The sequence below is a fragment of the Ixodes scapularis genome, unplaced genomic scaffold, assembly GCF_016920785.2.
Source record: "Ixodes scapularis isolate PalLabHiFi unplaced genomic scaffold, ASM1692078v2 PGA_scaffold9__187_contigs__length_104089568, whole genome shotgun sequence".
Classification (NCBI taxonomy): Eukaryota; Metazoa; Arthropoda; class Arachnida; order Ixodida; family Ixodidae; genus Ixodes; species Ixodes scapularis.
In genome coordinates, this window is record NW_024609884.1 from 51,071,806 (window position 1) to 51,088,815 (window position 17,010).

Consider the following 17,010-nt stretch of genomic DNA (forward strand, 5'->3'; position numbering starts at 1 on the left):
GGGGGGTCAAGTGACCTCGAGGGGGGGTGGTCACGTGACCTTGGTGGGGTCACATCCCCTCCCCAAGGTCACGTGGGGGTCACGTGACCTAAGGGGGTCACGTGACCCCCAGAAAAAATTTTCCGCTAGATTTAGCGGGGAAATTTTTTCCGCTAGATTTAGCGGGGAAATTTTTTCCGCTAAATTTAGCGGGGAAAATTTTTCCGCTAAATTTAGCGGGGAAATTTTTCCGCTAGATTTAGCGGGGAAATTTTTACCGCTAAATTTAGCGGGGAAATTTTTTCCGCTAGATTTAGCGGGGAAATTTTTTCCGCTAAATTTAGCGGGGAAATTTTTTCCGCTAGATTTAGCGGGTAAATTTTTCCGCTAGATTTAGCGGGGAAATTTTTTCCGCTAGATTTAGCGGGGAAATTTTTCCGCTAGATCTAGCGGGGAAATGTTTCCGCTAAATTTAGCGGGGAAATTTTTCCGCTATATTTAGCGGGAAAATTTACCCATAATGCACCGCGCGGTTACGCCGACGCCGACGGCGACGCCGCTCAAGCCGGGAACGGGCGCCTAAGAGCTGCGCTCTAAAACGAGCAGCCTTCACCCCCTCAACTCGCAGCCAGAACAAGCGGCCACGTGATCTGGAGCCGATTATATGCCGCCACTGTTGATCACAGCCACGCGCTGGGGTTGGCAAAGCGCAGGACACGCGCTGAGTTCCAGATATTGTTATAGCTCGGCTGTTGTCGTCGTTGCAGCGATTGGACACGGGTCACTACCCGAATGCTTCTCGAACTAGCAATTATCACGAGCCCAAGTCGAGTGCCCACGCAATGCTCGGGTCCAATCTATGAACCGCATTCAAATATCATCACTTGGGTGTACTGCGATCCCCACGTTACGTCATCAAATTTTGCAAAGGAATGAAAATGATCGCTTTTGTCGTTGAAATTACACCGCATCAAAGGAGTTTCTTGGCCAGTGGCGTTGCGTGTGAGTATCCTTGAGTCCCAGGTGTGCCAGTAAGCTCGTGTAGAGTGCAACGATTGAATATCGTTGCACCGCTCCTTTAAGTTAGCGCTCCTGCGTGCTCATGTCCAGATGCATATGGAGACAGCACACGGAATATGTATCCAATCCATAAGGTGTTCCACCTTATAGAATGGAATGGATCGGATTGGATGGGGTTCTTTCGGCTTTCCCCTTTGCATATATCTGTGTCTGCTCGTGTTTGTCTGCGTTTGCCAAGTTTGGCGCTCACCGGCGACACCGGTCGCATCGCAGACCAGCTGAGCGAGGAGCTGGCAGGTCTGCATCTGCGTGCGGCAGACGGAGCACTGGCAGAGGTGCTCCAGGAAGCCCCCTTCCTGGGCCCCAATGTCCGTCGAGAGCCTTCGGGACGGGGGCTCCTCGGAGAAGGACGGCAGTCGACCCCGCTCCCGGGGCTTGCTATAGGGCAGGCTGGACTTGTGATGCGCTCCTGTGGGAAACCGTCTCCGCATGGGTGCAAGTAAGACACCACAAGGTCCCGCTGCAATCGCAGGACGTTACAGTTGGCAGTGTCATTCTAAACTGCTTTTGCAGTGAGACTTGCAATTCTACAAGTTTGAATATTTGAAGGAGGTAAGGTGTTCACCAAAGTAACACGGTAGACAAACTTTAGTGAGTATGAGAATCCTTTCTCTAGCATTCTAAAAAAAAGGTATGCGAGTTCAATTTCTTGCAGGACGCGGAGACAGCCAATCACGGCGAACAATATAAACATCCCAGCGAACGACTAAGCTTACAATATAATTAGACCTGCTAAATGCGATCTGCGCCGGGACAATGCGCATGACGTTTCACTTGCTAATTGTCTCTGCCTGCATCGTATTTTGTTTTCTTGTCTAACCGTATTCTCATTCGCTGGGATCTTTCTATTCGCCGTGATTAGCTGCATTTCTGTTCTACACAAAAGTTAACTCGCAAACATGCTTTTAGGGTGAAGTCCGTGCGCCATATGCGGACATTATTGTTCTCGCCGTAATCCTCAAACAAACATTCCGTTCTTCTCGACTGTTAAAAAGAAAAGGGGGGATGGAGCAGTGGAGAGCGAATTTTGACAGACGCCGGCTTTTGATAACGCAAAACGCGATATAAGTAAAACTCTCTAAACTTGCATGCACATTGTGACTCTATATTAAATTAAGAGAGACACTTACCAAGATGACGGCGGAAGACCACCGTAGTTATCGGCACGATTTCGCCTAATCGTGAACCAGGGCGGTTTTAAAACCGAAGTTCCTAAAGTCACGTATGAACAGTCTGTAGGCTGTTAGAACTAGAACTCAGAAATGTGGTTTTATATGATTCTTGTCTCGCCAATATACACAAACACGAAGCTTCATGTTTGTGTTTGTGTTTGTTCCCTCTCCCCTCACTCTCGAGAGCTAAAATATTAATAATAAACCAGCACGCCTGCATCTTGGCTTTAACTAAGTTGGTTCAATACCCTTACCTTTGGAACATAAACACCATGGCAGCAAATCGAAAGATCCTGGCTTTGAGACTTTCTTGCCCTTCTCCTCGTGCTTCTTTTGCTGGAACCGTGCATCTTTCTCTTGTTTCTTCGCCTTCGAGCTGCCTTTCTTCGTCTCAATCAACGAAGCTGTGGATTCTGCTGGTGAAAAAAAATGTTGACGCGTAAAACAAAACTAAAGCGTAATCTTCAATCCGAAAAAAAAAAAAAAAAGAAGAGAAGGTTGTTTGGATTTTATTATTAGGCACGTGCATTGTCCGCAATTAGTCACAATTTTACATTTTAAGCCACCAGACACAAATACTTTTTTTTTTTTTAATAATTGAGTTTTTCCATTGCGAGAAGTCTGAAAAATGGAAGCAATGTGTCTTGTAATTTTGGTAGAGGACTATGTTTGTGCAAATAAAGAGTACTTAAAAATGAAAATAAAAATAAATATATTATTAGTATGGCAGGGAAACTGACGCATTCATTGAAATCACATTTCGAAGCATAAACCTGGCATTTGTAATGATGGTAGTTTTTGTTTACAGTCAGGGGGTTTCACTAAGTCGCGCAGCACAACCTGACTTAATGTGTTCAATCTCAACTTCTTCTAGCGTTGATGCGAATGGGCGTTGTACCGGCCAGTAGGTTTGTGATAATGACCACGTGACGCACATTAAGGATTACAGGCTAGCAGTGACACTGCACTGGCTTAATTGACCAGAGAAAATACAGACGTCACAATTAAAGGGGGTCAAGCGTACCGCTTTCTAAACATCCATAAAAAAAATTAATTCGTGGAATACTTTATAAATTATAGCGGCACTCAATACTCCCACAAATGGGGCATCCGCAATTATCCCGCCGTCCGTGTATCCGCGCATACATACACCCGAGCAGTGACAAAGCATTTGGTGGAAACATAAGCAAACCAATGTACGCAAATTGATCCAGTATATACTCATACACCATTAGGAGTCGAACCCAGCACCTCACCATCCGCAGCCCGATGCTCCACCACTGCGTCAGCTGGATTTTTTTTTTTTTTAATATACGAAGTGTCGCAAAAAAAAAAAAAAATACAGCTTTTTTTTTTTTTTTTTTTAAGTGATTTTCTGAAAAATACAATGGGAAAATGGAGCCCATTTTTGCCCGTTTTCGGTTTCTGGTGCCACAGAGCCCATGTATTCGAAAAAAAAAAAAGGCACCGGGAATTGTTTTGCAAAAAAAAACAAAAAACATGACTTCTACACCGGAAAATACGGTAATCAACAATACGTACTTCTTCACTCCCATAAAAATAACTTGTTGGTGTCTTCTAAACACACTTAAACGATCGCTTCTTAACTAGCGCGTTCCTTCCGTTGTGTGACTTCGGAGATAAAGGTCGCCGGGCATTGTTTTCTTCTTCCCAGGGTTGAGGTCGCAATGCCTCAGGTATTATGCATGTTAATCGTATCTGGCATCCCGTATAAATAAGCAAAGTTACAATTAAAATGAAAACTCCCGTTCATTTCAGGGATAACCAGGTTATTACGCGAATGATAATGATCACAAAGAATGCCTTAGAATTACTAAGACAACTGTGAAAATAGGAACTTACGTATATGCACTGTCTATCGGTTCTAAAAAATAAGCATACTACGGAAAGGTCACTTCGAAAATGCAGATACAAATTCACTCGATAAAATAGAGGATATCACGTAATCGCAACATTAGCTCGATCTCTGTGTGACATATTGGGATGGACGCTTTCAACTGGGACATAAAAAACTAGCACAAAGCCCTCAAGGCAAAGTCTAACAAGTGGAAACATAAAGTACGAACAAGCTGAAAACAAAGCAGGAAAGACGTGAGGCTCGCGCAGACCACGCAAGAGGCCGCGCCACACTACTGTCGCGCACTGCGGCGAAGCCTCAATACGAAATGAAAACTTGTTTTGTTTAATTTGCGGGAAGATAATATCCACAGTAGGTCACAAAAGTAATGTTGAAGTTAAACAAATGGCATTAAATTTGACTCACTAGCCTTCTGCCACTAGGAAAAGGTGAGGGGAAAGATTATCTACCGTTAACCGTCTTCTGCGAAAAGCTCGACTTTAACGTCTGCTAAGTTGGCCTTGATGAGTGCCGTGATAGCACGACCATCTTGTGATTACTAATGGTTGCGTATACTATTGCGTATGGTGAGCTCTCTGCAGTGACATTTGAAATAGCCCGTCGAACACCTGTTACAACGTCGAAACTCCGCCTTTCTGGTCGAAGATTTTTCAGTCTGTAAGAGTTACTCCTTTGCGAAATATGCTCGTTGGGCAGCTTTGCACTGACGCATCCTCAACAACACTTCACCTCTTGTTTTTTGTCATTGTGGTCGCTGCACTTTATCTTTCTGGCCACACGAGAGGGCGTACTGCCTTTCTAGACACTACGGGTTCCTCGTCACAAATACAACGGAGGTTACCAATCGTAGTCGCATCAATCATCCGAAGGTACTAGTCATTTTTTAATCTTTATCTAGAGCCGAGAACACCCTAAACAGCTCGCCTCAAACCGCAAGTCGTCCTCACAGATATAAGTGAAGAGTGGCTGCAGATGCCGAAGTATTACGTCAGTCCAATAATATGCATTTTTACCTTGTGCGAATGTGTGCGCCGAGCTGAGCGACTCTCTGGATGATCCTTCCAACGGACTCGTCTTTTGGTCCGAGTAGTTCGCCTGTTGGGACGCTTGCTGCAGCATGAGCGGCACGTTCACGTAGACAGCGTCGGCGTACGTAGCTGTGACATGGTAGCCGTGGTTGGACGTGGCGTCTGTGTGGGGATACTGCTGGCGGTGCACATTGTAGCAGCCGCTGTCACTAGCAGCAGAGGACATCGAAGACCGTCGAAGGGTGAGCGGCGAGCTTTCGGCGGACGCCGCCTCGTGTCTGCTACCTTCGGCAAGAAATAGCGGGAGTCGTGGCAGTTCCGCGCACAAAACACACGAGCCCATTCCTGGCGGCGGAAAAAAAAAGCTCACCGGAGAGAAGCTCACCGAAAATTTGTCCGATGCGGAGAGAAGCACACCAGCCTTCTGACGGATGCGGAGAAAAGCTCACCTACGAATCTGTGAACCGAGCATTCATTCAACTGAAATACGTTCATTCAACTGAAGTATGTTTGAATATCACATGTGCATACGGCATTTTTGCACTTCACTAGCAAATACTTCAGTTTTTAAGTATACCTTACATAAGTAATCTGTGGCATGATGAAAATAAGATAAAACATGTCTATGCAACGGGAATTGAGTGATAGCCGGGGCAAAATATAACTAATGTAGTAGGCACTAGTTCCTGGACTATCCAACGTACATTGAATTACCCTTCATGTAGTAGCCCACATTGCATTTCCAAAATTTCAAAATTCAACATTTAAGAAAGCACGTTTTCAGTTCTAAGCTCTTTCAATCGGCAAAATATAAAACGTTAATATTTAATAATTTAAATATCACCTTTCAAATATTTAATTAGATCGGGCAACACCCACGCACAAACGGTCGACATGGAAGCGGAACGAGGGCTGCAGCAGAGCGCCCTGCTTTGAAATGTGTACCGCCTGCAAGAGACGCGCCTGCGGATATTGTTAGACTACTGCTCTAAAACGTTCAACCCTGACCCATAATACAAGAACAAATTGTTCACTTCATCAAATCAACATTAAAATAGTTAAAGACCACCTTGCATACAAATTTAATTTAAGGTGAGCTTTTCTCCGAGTCTGTCAAAAGACTGGTGAGTTTTTTTCTGGACACGCATAAAAGTAGTTGAGATTTTTCCCTTGAGCTTTTCTCTTGCGAGCTTATCGCCGGTGAGCTTTTCTCCGGGATTCGCCCATTACACTGCCACATAAACGGCATCCAACCATCTGGACAGAAGAAAGTAGTCGAGTGCGTGTGCGTTTCGAAATGTGCAATGATAACTTCTTTGTTCAAAATTTTGAGCAAGGTGTGTTTGGACATACCTTTCCGGTCCCGTTCGTTGCTTCCGGAACGGAAGCTGTTCAACTGGTCGTCGATGTCAATGCCCTCGAAGGCCACCTTCAGGTTCTTGTGCTTTCCGTTCGTCCCTCGATGAACGGGGGTTTCTTTGGAAGAACCAGAAACGTCCGGAGAACGCCCTTCGACCGGCTGAGTTCCATGAGCTCTCGTACATTTCTTGAAGTCTGCGACAAGGGGCCAAGATAGTGAGTCGTCAAATCGCACACCTTTAATCAAGTATGGCTATACATTTGGCGCGGCAGCCTTTTTTGGGTGTTTTAAAGCTCGTTTCCCTTCGCTAGGATGTAAACATGGCAAGTGCGCCAGGACTTTCGGTGTTTTTACAACGACCATTATGCGGGAAGCACACAAATACAACAACCGTTCTAGTTGACACACTCATGGCTGATAATCGCTGTCTTATCTCACGGGTCTACAGTGGGAGCTTAAAGGGATACTCCGGCGATTTCTTCATGGTCCCCGATTTGCTTGAAATTTTGCTAAACTCGCCAAACCGCATCGCCAAAATAGTATCCCAAATATTAGGTCAAAATAATTTTTTTTTCACGAAGTTATTGAATTTACAATTTTGGACCTCGCCATGTTTTTCAAACTGAAAGTCTCTACTGGCAACAACGAAAAAGTGACGTCAGTGGAAGTGCAGGGGTTCACTCTTTGGACTGTAGAATGTGTTCCCAACTGATTCGAAGCAGTTTCATGGTGTCAAATGAGTGCTTTGGAAGCTCGCTCTAGTCCCCGCGCTCCAGCACGGAACAAATGATTGACATATTCTATATTTTAGACTGCTCGCTCGACTGGCAAGCTTGCCTTCCACTGACGGCACGGCACTGAAAAGTGTGGGTATATTTGAATGTTGGTTTTTCCGTCATTTTCATTTGCCGATTTCGCAGTAACTATTATGAATTTCGCGATACAAAATAGCACACCGGAAAGGGTAAAGGCCGGGGAGTCAGAAAATATAGTTAGCTGAGGTAGCTCAAAAAATCGCCGGAGTACCCCTAGGGGCGATGCAACGATTTTCGTACTTCGCGCAAATACCGCTTAGAATGGATCCCTGGCGTTAATGACCTCTGAAACTCCCATTCGTTTTTCACCACACGCAACCGAAGCGTGTGGTGAAACAGCGTTCACCCCCATAACTCGCAACTGGAACAAGCGGCCACGTGATGTGGAGCCGATTAAAAAAACAAAAATGGGTTGTGTGTATGTTTATACAGCCTAGAACTTGGTTTCCCTCAACGGGCGACGAGTGTCCGAGCTGTAGATAAGAAATTTAGCCAGTGCAGTACAATCGCTAGCCTGGGGTCTTTAACGTGCACCACGCAGTAGTGATACGACCACACGCCGGTACGATGCGCATCCAGATCGAAACGGTCGGGTGGGGATTAAACCCAGGATTCTGGATTCTGCAGCGCGAGCTTTCGCTCCACGTGCTCTGAGCTGGTGTGGGCTATCCCACTTGGCCACCGATCCCTCCTGGAGCCAATAGACCGATCTCACCAAGCGTTCCACGCATGCGTGACGCTCCATAACTGTAGTTCGTAGGAGGCAGACGCCAGTTCACGAGATAGCTCATGCCGCCTCGTGCTCTGCTCGCACAGACCTCCAGCAGGGTTGTCGCGCGTGCAGAAAGACTACAGCTCCCACGATGCATGTCGGCAGCGGTGGCGTACTCAAACTAGCTGGTGAGATCGGTTGTTGATCATAGCCACGCGCTGGAGCTGGCGAGGCACAGGACACGCGCTGAGTTCCACACATTGTTATGCTTCGACTATTGTCGTCATTGCAGTGATTGCACACGGGCCACTATCCGAATGCTTGTCGAGCTATCGATTATCACGAGCCAAAGTCGAGTGCCCACGCAATGCTCGGGTTCAATCTATGAGCCGAATTAAAATATCGTCACTGGAGGATACTGCGATTCCCTAGTTACGTCGTCAAGTTTCAGGAAGGAGAGTGTGAATGAAAACGCACCCTTTTGTCCTTGAAATTAGACCTCAACAAAGGAGTTTCTTGGCCAGTGGCGTTGTGTGTGAGTATCCTTGAGTCCCACTAGCGCCAGTAAGCTCGTGTAGAGTGAACAAATGAATGTCGCTGCACTGCCCGCTTAACTGCAGTACCCAACCCGTAGACCTAGACACTAGGTTTACCCTTTCGTTCGACCCTCTCCAATGGAAAAATACTTCGTTGATTTATTTTTTTTTTATAACCCACCCGGCATTAAATGTTATGTTACCGTGATGGATTCTCTTCATCTTAGAAGAAAGATGTGCGCATGTTCCACTCATCAAGCGGACATTGTTGAGACATCCCAGTGTGAATGTTCAGTAGAGATTTCAGGAAGACGTGTTTTGTTTGGGGTATAGCGCTTAAGAGCCGCTTTAATACTCCACGTTCATTTTTAATACTTTGCCGCAATTTTTGCAGTTAACAATAAATTATTAATATGAGGTTCTACGTGACGTAGTAAGAAGCTAAGGCCGTCTTGGAAACCTCGCGTGGTCACCGACAAGTGGAAGTCTTCAGTCTGCACATCTGCCTATTTCAAATCGACCGCCTTTTGGGTGTTCAAAAAAGGGCCTTTAAAGATTCTCTGATGTGAACATGATAGTCGCTGACAGCTTAAAGGCCATGGTGAGTTCCAAGTATGTCAGTACTATCGCTCTGCAGTCCTTGAGATTGCGGTATTAGCAACTTGACGCTATCGAACCATAGACCCCCTCCCCCTTTTCAACACGTGTGCGCCAACGCTTCACCAAGACGTGGATGTGTGTGGAGAAAGACTCTTACGGCTGACTCCGAGGCCAGAAATACACCTCTGCATTCCTCTCATCACCTGTACGGAATTCATTCCGCCAGGAGTTACTTTGAGACGCCCAAAGAAAATAAGTTGCTTGGTGGTACACAAAACGTAGGCCCACAGAAGGCACACAAAACGTAGGCCCGTGATATATATATATTTTTTTTTTTCGCTGTCGCACGTGTTACGTGGGGACGCTCAATGTAGCGATGCAGCAACGCAACGGAGGTCAGCAATCCACAGCACTTTGACCTCATCAAAGACTTCAAGTTGTTCTCGAGCCGGTCACAATACGGCGAGTTGTTGACATTGAGTTCCCTGGGCACATTGTTGGACTATTGATCCCTTATGGCCCCAGAAGACCGTGAGCATCAGCTTGCCCTGCGTCAAAACTGCACGGAACTTCTTCGGTTCTTGTGTCGAACAGTGCCTCCGCACTTCGCTTTCCCGCTTAGTCTCTGGCTTGGCATAGTGGGCCCAACATTGGCCCCCGGTGACAATGCGTCGAAGAAAATCATCTCCCTCAGTTTAATACTGTCGTAGCAGCGTCTCGCCAACACCCATTCGGCGCCCCTTCATGACAGGCGTCAGTTGTTTTGATATCCACTTGGCAGACACTTTATGGAACTACAGAAGATCGTGAATGATGTGGTGAATTCAGCCATGACTAATGTTAGATTGTTACACACCCTGGTTAAAGATAACACGCCGGTTTTTGTGTACGATCAGTTCAACTTCGCATATTGAGTCCGGCATCGTCGAAGTGTGAGTCCGGCCGGAGCGAGGTGTGTCAGTCAAACTTGTATCCCCAATTTGAAACTTCTTGTACCACTGGTACACCTGACGAAGTGACGTGCAGGTGCCTCCATACTGCTACAAAATCCCGCGTTTCGCCCTCTGGACCCAAAACCTGGGTCACTCAGCTTTGTTCCTCCTTGGTGCAGGCTTCCAAACGAGTAGCCATTTTGAGAGTGCTGTGGTCACGTGACATTTTCGAGCGCAGCTCTTAGACGCTCGTTCCCGTGTTTCGCGGCGTCGCCGTCGCCGTCGGCGTAACCGCGCGCGTTGCATTATGGAACGTCACAGACCTATACACCAATTCAATTCTCTCTAAATTTAGCGAAGAAACTCAATTGGTGTGTAGGTCTGTGACGTCCCATTGCATTCAGTTTTCCCACTAAATTTAACGGTAAAACTGACGGCCCATGACCTCAACACCAACACTGCGCATTCAGTTTCCCCGCTAAATTTAGCAGAAAATTTAGCGGAAAGTTTCCGTGCCAAATTTAGCGGAGAATTGAAATTGTGTTGAGGTCACGTGACGTCAATTTTCACGTTAAATCTGTCGGAGAAACTGAATTTGTTCATAGGTGACGTGATGCGAAGTCATGTGACGTCGTTTTCCCCCGCTAAATTTAGCGGGGAAACTAAATTGGTGTTGAGGTCACATGGAGTCAATTTTCCAGCTAAATTTAGCGGGGTAAGTAGGGAGGAGGGGAGGTTATGGGGGAGGAAGAGGAGGAGATGAGGGTCCTCCGTACCCTCCCTTCCTCCTTCTATATAGCCTCCCATCCTCCTTCGTACACTCCCCTCCTCCTCCTACGTACCCTCCCGTCACGGCATATCGGAAAATCGAAATACATCAAGAGCTCCTCTCTAATTTCGCATTACAGAAATTTGCAAAAGTCTTTCAATTTCTTTTTTTCATCAGGCGCCGGTGGTCCGGCTAGAGTTCCTGTATAGGCTCCCTACGGGAGCCAGAGTTGCGGCCGACGGAGTTTTCGAACATAGGGGGCTCTATTGCACCAGAAACCGAAAACGGGCAAAAATCTGCTCCATTTTCCCATTGAAATTTCCGGAAAATCACTTATAACTTTTGATTAAGTTATTGGATCGGGCTGAAACTTTGGCATCTGGTTGTGACCTCTAGCTCTACCTTTGGACGGAGAATGAGCGTTCGGCGATGAATAGTTCATTTTTTCGGTAAAAAAGATCGTGTAAAGTTTCTTTTGTGACACCCTGTGCTCATATATACATATTTGATTTTTTTTTTTTTTTTTTTAGCGTAGGCCAGGGTGGACGAGGAGGGTACGGTGGGAGCCCCATAATGCAATGCACGCGATGTTAATTGTTTCAAACTTGAAGAGTTTTCTTGCTCCGGATTTCGAGAAGCCGCGTCTTGTGAAGCCGTGGCCTGTGACGTCACATGACTTCACAGTTTACCCCGCTAAATTCAGCTGGAAAATTTACACCACGTGACCTCCACACCACTTCAATTCCCCGTTAAATGTAGCGGGGAAACTGAGTTTGTGTTGAGATCATGTGACGTCAATTTTGCCGCTAATTTTAGCGGGGAAACTGAATGCGAAATGTTGCATTATACGACATCACAGACCTACACAGCAAATCAGTTTTTTCGCTAAATTTAGCGGGGAATGGAATTGGTGTATTGGTCTGAGACTTCCCATAATGCAGCGCGCGCGGTTACACTGACGGAGACGCCGACACCGCTATACGCGGAAACGGGCGCCTAAAGCGCGATCCAAACAAAGGCGTTTTTGTGCGCGCGTATACTCCGTGTCACTAGTTGTGTGCAGTACAGGTGAAAGCAACGCCAGGAAAGGGGAGAAAGGGCAAGCATTAGGAAGGCTGGCGACGAGACGGGAAACCTCCTCTCCCCCTAACGTTCCTAGTGCTCGCCCTTTCGCTCTTCGCCCTGGCGTTGCCTTCGCCTGCACTGCACACAACTAGTGACACGGAGTATAGGTCGTGCGCTTCCCGGAAATTGCGCATTTCGTGACGTCGCGCTGTTTCCGGTGCGCTTTCTGACTCACAACCATGCGCGTTGGTTATGAGTCATGACGGTGCGCTTTCGGGCGAGCGGAGAGCATCTGCACCAGACGGTGAAGAAACGCGGGAGCCGGGACTGCACTCTTAAAAAAGCTCGTGCGTCTCCTTTCCCGCACAACACTCGGAGAGCCAATCACCGCAACTTACGGAGGCAGCTCAGCGAATGACAATGCCGGACCAAAAAATGCAGTCTGAGTTGTGACATTAAGCAATGCAAAACGTCACGCTTGCATTGCTTAACACAACTCAGACTGCGTTTTTTGGTCTAAACATATGTTTCGGCATCGTCATTCTCTGAGCTGCCTCCGTAAGTTGCGGTGATTGGCTCTCCGAGTGTTGTGCGGGAAAGGAGACGCACGGGCTTTTTTCCGAGTGTGGTGCCGTCCACCGATTGGCCGGGAGAGGATGTGGGAGAGGAGCGCCCTACTACGTCACAGCGCGTTTCCGTGCGCGTTCAGGAGAAGCTGAAATCATCCAACTTTCTTATGCGCGCCTGGAAGGCGCAAGGAATCGGCGCGACGTCACGAAATACGCGACTTCCGGGAGCCGCACGACCTACGAGAGCACAAAAACGTGTTGGTTTGGATTGCGCTTAACAGCTGCGCTCTAAAAATTGCATGAAGTTCAAGTGGAGGAGATTTACTATAGTCACTGACAGGTCAATAAAGGCAGGGTGCCTGCTCACGCTCCATGCTTTGTGACTGGTTCTTCGTCGTTCTTATCGGCTAAGGCCGGAACCTGATTGACTACGGAGCAAGAATAAGACGCTCTCGACTCGCCACGCCCTCCATTGCTAAAGATGACCACAGGCTGCCAAGGAACGGGTTTCCGAGAGAGAACATCATACGTCCACAGCAGTTCTGCCTTGAGGTACACGGCTTCTATGGAGGGCATCCATCGCACTATACTCCGCGACAACTTTTCTTGGCAATGCAGTGGAAGGTACGTCCCGCGTCCCCTCTCCCATTTTGAGTGTGCGCAGGCTCTCCTCGTCCCCCATTTCCGGGGAGAGGAGGAGAGCCCACGCTAACTCAAAATGGGAGAGGGGACGCGGGACGTACCTTCCACTGCATTGCCAAGAAAAGTTGTCGCGGAGTATAGTCAACCAGTTCACAAACTACGAGCCACATTTGAGTTCTATTCTCTTCGTGTAGATGAGTGAACCTGTGCGCGCATCATTTGGCGAAGGTGCATTCGATTCAACGAAACGGGAGCACCGCACGTTGCAGTGATGTCATGCTACCTCCGTCACACACGAATGGCCACGGTCTCACGTAACATGGGCTCTCGACGCACGCCCGGAGCCAAGAATAGAAGGTATTCGCGACTCCTGCGAAAATGACGGCGCCAGTGGCGTAGCCGAGGGGAGGGAGATTGGGGGGGGGGGGGGGGGGGGGGGGAGGGTTAGGGAATCAACCCCCTTCCCCAAATTTTTCTTTACTTTTTAAAATAAATTTCGGTGTAATTTTACTATGCCTAGTAGTGCCGTATGGCTGGACTAGCCACGAGGTTGTGTCCAGAAAGAATCCACAAACCTTGGTGCCGTGCATCGTGCTTCCAGTTAATCTCTGAGCTGCTGTAGTGGTTAACGCGTTGAATGTGAGGTCAGAAGACCTGACAGTGCTGTCGGAAGTGTTACAATGGTGGGTGGGGTGGGGGTGCGGGGATGATGAGGGGCTGTTCGGATCCCAGTGCCTGCACATTTTTTCGGTTGATCTCATTGGTTCAACGATACGGTTTATTCATCTGCACACTTCGAATACATTTTATAATAAGCGTTATAAATTCATGACCTAAGCAATAAAAAGAAATGTGAAACTGGGTGGAACATTAACAATATTATCAAAGCTCAAAAATAGTATTAATAATGTGTCGCTTTCACTGGAGCACAGGGAAATACGAGCAGAAAAAAAAAACGTCACTATTGTGTGTCCTTACGCTGACGGTTGGACACCAGATTAGGTCAGAATCTTTTTATATATTCAATCGAAGCCGTCGCCGATCGATGCAAAGAGACAATAGAAGGTTCTCTTGGCTGACAGGGATGTCTCGGTGAATCGTCAGAAGTACGAGTCTTGGAAGGCGATCTTGGGGTGAGGACGCTCTTATGTATACATGTCTTCAGCCTCCGCACAGTTGAAAACGAGCGCTCCGGATCGGCGGCGCTAGCAGGCAGTGTGGCCATAGTTTGAACTAGTTTGTAGATGTTTGGGCACAGGGCGTCGGGCTCCGCACGGCAAAAACGTGCGGAGCATCGCGGTCCTTCCTCTTCTGAGACCAAAGAACTTCCCCGGGCAGGTCATTTAAGGAAATACAATCCCTATAGAGGTTTCCTATTTTTTTTTTTTTTTTTGCTAAATCGGGCTGTTTCTCATCTTTGGCAACGTTTGTGGTGAGTAGGGATGATAGGAGTTCAAGTGTTCTTTTGTGATTCTTGAATCGATCTTTGAGCTGCACGGAAAAGTGGTCAATGAAGGGAAGAAATTCAGCGAGTGTGAAGTAGTCATCCACGGAAGTCGCAGGAACGTTACTGCGGTGTTTTTAACGAGATGTGACTCGTGGCATTTCTAGAGTCAAGTAAACCTTTTCGAAAAGCTCCCTCGCCGTTTTTAGAACTCTTACATAGCCCGCCCAATTCTGGCAGCACAGCGACAGCGGCCTCAACTACCTCGATGTGTGAGGTGGCGTACACCAAGTCAGCTGAAGGGGATTGGAGTTGTCTCGATAACTGAAAATCAGTTTACAGCTCAGTTATGGTCACTGATCCTTCAGCTTAGCTCGTTTGCCGAGCTCATTATTGCGACACCGAGAAAGATGAAAGAACTGATGCGAGGCACAAAGTGGTGAACATGCTTTAACAACAGGGATGAACAACAAGGGGCTTCTGCCTGAACTTTCAGAAAAACACGTACCGAAGGAGGAGAAAGTATATGAGCAGGTAAATGTGAAAATTTTTTTCGGACAAGGAATGACCAAAACGTACAAACCGCAAGCAAGCAAGCAACCTGGCTACGCCACTGATTTAAACCTATAACGACAGCTTCGCTCACCAGATTGCACGAGTGGATCCAATAGTAGTGGTGTCTGGCGGTCTGAACACGACGCCGTGAAAGTAGGTTCCAAAATTACGCGATGAAAATCTCCAATACATATGCCCATGACGCCACCGTACTACGATGGTAGTCATTTATTCTTGCCGAGGAGAATAAAGTGATCAACATATGCTGTATAGAAGGTACGCGCTAAGAAGCAAGGCTACCAGAACGGCAGCAGAGTTGATATCAATGCAAGCCATGCATTCGTATGACATCACTATGCTATACTTGCAGGGCCGGCAACTTATATAAATATTTTTTGCTGTCAAACAGATGCTATACTCCGTTTCATTATGACTGCTAGCGAAGAAGTGACAAGCGCGCGCAGCACTTTGAGCGCGGCCCTTATGCACGTGCACTATTGAAGTTAAAGCGTCGTTCAAGGTAGCATGCTCGAGCTTGCTGCATCGGCTTCGCTCGCACTTATGGCAAAAAAGAGTATAGTGGAAAGGCTAGCTCTTAGCGTGCGAAGCTAAAGTTAGGTGCGCGAGCCCCGCGCTTTGATTAGATATTTGCAGTGTTAGTGGTAAAGGGTTAGAAGGAACGGCATTACCGGTAACCTGTAACTTTTTTTTTCGGCACCGCGTAGCGTACTCCTTAGAATCTTCAAAACAGTAACGGCTAGGTACTTATGTTACTTATTTTGAGTAATGGGTAACGTAGTTACTCATTACTCGTTACATATTCTCCCCCCCCCCCCCCCAAAAAAAAAAAAAAACGCTTCTAGGCTTTAAGCCATGCGGCTTTTTGGTATCTTTTGGCGTTTTTTTTTTGCGTTTTTTCTTGTGAATATTTAGGTGAAACCGTAAAAAATATGAGGTAATTATGTTCAGTTTCTGCATGGACATACTGTTTCTTGAAATATGGTGCTTACTTATACCTCTAACGTGAAAACAGTAAAACATGTTGATTCATAACTAAAAAAAAGTAGCGTGCGTTACCTTTTTCGGTAACGCGTTCCTTTTATTCCGTTAACGCGTACAACACTGTATATTTGCCATGTAGGCACGTTCGTGCAGTGCAAGCGCTGTTCATAATAACATCCTCGCGCATGTAGTTTCTGTAGTCAAGCAGCAAACTATGCAAGTAGCGCGCGAAGTGACTTCAGGTGTATCAGTGGCCGAGTGGGCTAGCGTACACCAGCTCGGAGCACGTGGAGCGAAATCTGACGCTGCAGAACCCGGGAATCCTGTTTTAAATCCCCACCCCAGCCTGTTTCGATCTGGATGAGCATTGAACTGGCGTGCAATCGTGTAAAGACCTCTCGCAAAATCAAAGATTTTGACTTTGCGAGAGAGTTGCACTGCGCGGCGCGCGGTACAACGCAACGCATCTTGGGAACCCTTTGGTCACAGTTTCGGTTTCACTCTGCAAACCTTGATTCACGACATCCCGTCACGACCAAATACAGTGCTCGCCTTTTCAAATATGTAACGTTCCTTAAATTTATGACACTGAAAGTGTTGCCTACCAATACGGATACAATGCTGGGGCACGTTTTCTTGGGGGCTCCCGACGTACCACACTTCGTGCGCAGGTAAACACAGGAAGTAGAGTTGTACTGGGCCGATTACCCTGTTCCATCGTCTCAGTGTCCTAGGTTTCTTTAATGATCCGTTACCCGGGAGGGTCATGCTGCACTTTGGAGTTGGAGCCAAGCCTCCAGAAAGGTACGGGACGGGGACGGCCCTATAATCCTACTTCTCGCTAAGTCTATAGCAGGTCCTCACGGCCGCT